We start from the raw sequence: 4,650 nt of genomic DNA, 5'->3' as shown, positions 1-4,650 counted from the left end.
ATATATATATATATATATATATATATATATATAACCATTGAAGCAAACTCCATTAATCGACACAAATGCACGGTGTCACCACATTACCCCAAGGTTTTACTTATATATATATATATATATATATATATATATATATATATCTTGGTTTAAAAATGCGCTCTGATGCGCGATGCGCTCTGATGCGCTGGACAGAACGCATCAAAGAGGCTGATGCGATGCGATTCCATGATGCGATGCGATTCCATGATGCGAACGCATCACCTACGCATCACACGATGCGTGCATCACTTAGGCATCAGCGCATCATGTATGTTGCGTTTTGGGCTCCCTTTTTTAGTGTTTACTTGGGCTTTTTAGTTGGGCTTTTTAGTTGGGCTTCTTAGTTATGTAAAATAGAACCCGGGGTTAGAGAACCCGTGTTGGGGTTTGATGATGCTGATCTTGGGGAGTATTATTTGGTCACTTGGTTGGTCATTTAGTTTAGGGATTAGGACTATTAGACATGTACTTGTGTAATTGTGTTCTTCATGGTAGTAGTTTGTGTGTTATGTCCTTCTGTTATTCTGATTCACGAACTTTTTAAGATTCTAATGCCACTTTTTTAACTACTTTATGTTATAAATGAAGTATTTTGATAGGTAAGTATTTTTGAGGTAGAAATTGATATGTAGAATTAATTTATAAATATTTTTTGAATACCGGTCGCATCACGTGCGTGATGCGAGCGCATCAGCATCACGCATCGGCTTCCGGGACCCTTAACGCATCGGACCGCATTGCGCTTTTTAAAACCAAGATATATATATATATATAAAGATATAATAGTATAATAAATTTTGCACTATAATTTCTACCATTTGGTTTGATTGGTTTCCAACCATGGTTATACATTTCAAATAAGGTCATCCAAAGAAAGATAACCCTATGAGGCAAACCTCATATTTGACACAAAGACATTCAATCCATCTTTATTATACATTTTATATTGTTCAAAATTTTCAATTCTTCACCAATGTGGGATATCTCAAACTCAATCACAATTCACCAGCATCTCAATACTCAATTCTCATGATGCCACCTCAATACTCTTGGTTCTTTCTTTAATATATATATATATATATATAGATTTTACGAATATTACTTGCAAAAAATATATATAAATTACCATATTCATACTAAAGCATTGACACTTACTATGATGATTTAGTCTTCAAGGGTTTAATCCTCACCTTAGATGAGGGTTTAAGAGCTGCAAGTACCACAAAAGCAATGGATGTTTTGATGACGAAGTTTGTAGTCGGGGTTCTGAACCTGTCTGTGACAGCCTGCACATAACAAGAAAGACTGACTTACTTCCCTCATCTTTTTTCTTGACATCAATTTTGGGGTTTTTGCTCTCATAGAACTTTTGAATCAAGACCATGCTAGCTTCACATGAATACAATAATAGTAGTCCTGGAAACAACAAATAATGCAAAAAGGATAGAATATGAAAGTTTCAAAATACAAGACTAGCACACATCAAAGAAATTGTTCTTCAGTAAAGGCCTCGGCCGTGTTATGGCAGCATTAACCATTTTATGTAAATATGGAGCTAAGGATTACGAGATGATTCATCTATAGCATCACCGAAGGAAGCATCCATGGCACATTTCACCAAAGACGTTCTTTTTGTGATGTATCTCTGTGTAGATCCAACCCAAGTATTTTGTCAACTTAGATGACGAAATCAGTAAGTTAATCCCAATGGTTGGTACCACACACAAACTCATCAAGAGGTGATCAGTAAACTACCTTTCAAGACAAAAGTGATAGGATGTACGTGCAAAGCTCTTCATAATTTCTTTGAAGCATTTCATCAAACAGGTAGCAAACGAATCTTGAAGTACAAAATTGATATAAAGCACACCTAATGATATTTTGCAACTACATACCACTTGAGGAAGAAGACCAAGAGACAGACATGTAAACAGGAAGTAGAGGAGCGGTTCTGGGTTTTAGAATTGATACCAATTCATGCACATGAAAACAGTACCAATCAAGCCCAAATCAGAAGGGACAATAAGCGATGAAAAATATTTGAAAAGGGTTACCTGATTTCGACGAAGAGCAATTACAGGAGACGAGATGGAGCGAAGACGAGGGTAACCGTGGAAATGTCGGCCTCTGAGTGATACACTCGCGCCCTCGACAATGAACAATGCATAGATGCTTGGAAAGATTAAGAGGTCGCAAAAAATCTACCAAACATGTTTCGAACTCTGAACGATTCAGATTTAACTGGGTGTTTGTTTGACTCTTAATGGTGACATTTAGAGTCAACCTCTTAATTGGTAAGAGGTAAGGTCTGCTTCGCAAAAAAACAACGCTTTTAATGGTTTCATTAACTTTTTAACCATTTTGCATCTAGAGCTTCACTAAACCATTCAGATTGCATCTGTTCCCTCTTTACCCTTCCACACCCTTCTTCCGACACTCTTTAACGTCGCATTCACGAAGTTGTCCCTTCCCCATGGTGGCCGGTTGTCGCCTCCACCGTCTCCATCACCGTCTCCATTGCCGGTCGCCTTCCACACCTTCATCGGTCGCCTCCATCAGGTATCATCTATCTCCCTCTTTCCCTCCTCCCCATCTTCTACCTTCTCACCATCTTTCCCCTCCTCCTCTCCTCCGCCTTCACCTTTGTCGTCGCCACCTTCTTCTTCACTTGGTTGGCCAATTTCAAGCTCCTCCTCTTCACTTTCAATCACGGCCCACTTTACCTACCAAAATCCCTCATTCAATTCATCGTCGTCGCTTCCCTTCCCGTCAAAATTAAACCCCAATTTCTCAACCCTAAAAAGAAATCGAGGGTATATCTGTGGATTGAATCGATGCTTTTCCCCTTACTGATCAATTTTGCGTATAATTAGAAACACGAATTGAATGGTTTGTTTTCGTTTCGAACCCGTGATCAATTTTACAAACACAACATACAAATCCGTGAAATCTGTTCTTCCGGCGAAGGATTGGGCGACTGCGACGTCTGTGGGAGATGACGTCGTTCTTTGTGCTCCATGGGATATGTCTCATCGTGAACTAAAGGTGAAGAGAGCAATGGCCGAAAAATTTGAATTGCGGACGGTGGTTCCAAGGCTGTTGACGGTGGGGTTAAAATTGTAATTTGTTGTCATTCAGAGAACAATTACCAAACAATCTTGTTTCATTCAGCACTTAATCATTCTAATCCTCTTAACCATTCTGACCACTTAACTATTTTGCACTAAATCATTCAGCAACTGCCAAACAATCTGTCCCTAAGATCATTTCAGTTTAAATGGTTGGATGGATTTTTCGTTCTCTAATCTCATCCTTAAGGAAAACACCAACGGAGAATTTGAAAAGAGATGAATCACAAAACTGCAAAAAACACCATTTTTTTCTTAATTGGTTTGGTACAAAACAATTAAATGATCAGAATAATTAAAAGATTCTCATGATATAGTTTAAAATAAAATATAATTATTCGGTAATTGTTTATAATGAAATTAGGGTGCTAAATGGTTAAAGAGGCTCGTGATACAAATAGAAAGTTTTAGAACTATTAAGAGGGAGACTTTTTTTGCTAAACAATATTCACTTATTAGCTATTGAGATCCTGACTATTAATGAAACCATTAAGAGGTAAACAAACAGCTCCAGATGATATCAAAATAGAACTATTAGATCGATGACCTGATGGATAAGGTTAAAAATGTGGTTATAGCCACTTTTTAAAAAAAATATAAATATATCACACGCTATTTTTTAAATCAAAAATCGACAAAATATAATATAAATCTAAGAGAAACTAATGTATATAGAAAAACGATCACTTTATTATCTATAATTTGACATTTATTTTAATATATTTTAATCTGTTTTTTTGTGAAAAACTTATCCAAATCTTTAGATTGAGATAATCCAATAGATATGATTAAAAAGTTGGTTATAATCACTTTTTAAAAATAACATGTAAACAAATATGAATGTAAATGAAAATACAAATATAAAATAAATATATCGTGTGTATATGTATGGTTATATCTATACAATATTATAGAGCATTTGAAAAAAAAACTCTTAAAAATGATTTTTTATACACGAAGTACTGTTATTGATGCATGTTACTTAAAATTTAATATTACAAGTAAATATATACTACATTATAAAGCATTTTACAAAAACTCTTAAAAACGATTTTTTATGCATGAAGTACTATTTATTGATGCATATTACAAAAAATTCAAGATTACAAGTAAATTGTGCATAAGTACAACATATTAAATCTTCATTCTTGAAATCGTCTAACTAACTGTAGATAAACGTAATCAAATATTGGATAATCATCTCATTATAAAAATTTATATTATTAAACCTAAATTAACTTTTTTTTGTTACTAAACCTAAATTAAAGTATAATTAAAAATTTTAATTAAAAGAAAATTACACCAAAACACAAGAACTTTTAAAAAGATTAATTTAATACTGATATCGATAAAAAAATTCAAAATTTTATGATATTTTTAAATTTATATTTTATTCAAAAATAAAAAATTATCACTTTCTCAAAACCACATAAAACCAATGTTTACTTAAAATTCAAGATTACAAGTAAATTATGCAAAAGTA

The 4,650-nt window shown here is 33.9% G+C and overlaps 1 protein-coding gene across 10 annotated transcripts in view; it reads right to left on the bottom strand.

Annotated features, from left to right (window-relative positions):
• Window positions 1-2,239, bottom strand: part of LOC112517905 (glycine-rich RNA-binding protein 4, mitochondrial) — a 12,198-nt gene extending 9,959 nt beyond the window's left edge. For 2 of the 10 annotated variants that reach the window (XM_025125307.1, XM_025125308.1), the window contains exons 1-2: window positions 2,094-2,232; window positions 1,230-1,325 (exon numbers count right to left, since the gene is read on the bottom strand). The gene's annotated coding sequence lies outside the window, so the exon portion shown is untranslated. Of the gene's footprint in view, window positions 1-1,229; window positions 1,326-1,934; window positions 1,991-2,093 lie in introns of all 10 variants that reach the window. The other 8 variants (XM_025125311.1, XM_025125312.1, XM_025125313.1 and 5 more) reach the window with 7 other exon arrangements.
• Window positions 2,240-4,650: the final 2,411 nt, after the last annotated feature.

The sequence above is a fragment of the Cynara cardunculus genome, assembly GCF_001531365.2.
Source record: "Cynara cardunculus var. scolymus isolate 2C chromosome LG 9, CcrdV1, whole genome shotgun sequence".
NCBI classification, from domain to species: Eukaryota; Viridiplantae; Streptophyta; class Magnoliopsida; order Asterales; family Asteraceae; genus Cynara; species Cynara cardunculus.
Note: the sequence above shows the minus strand (reverse complement) of the source record. Positions and strands in the feature narration are given on the sequence as shown.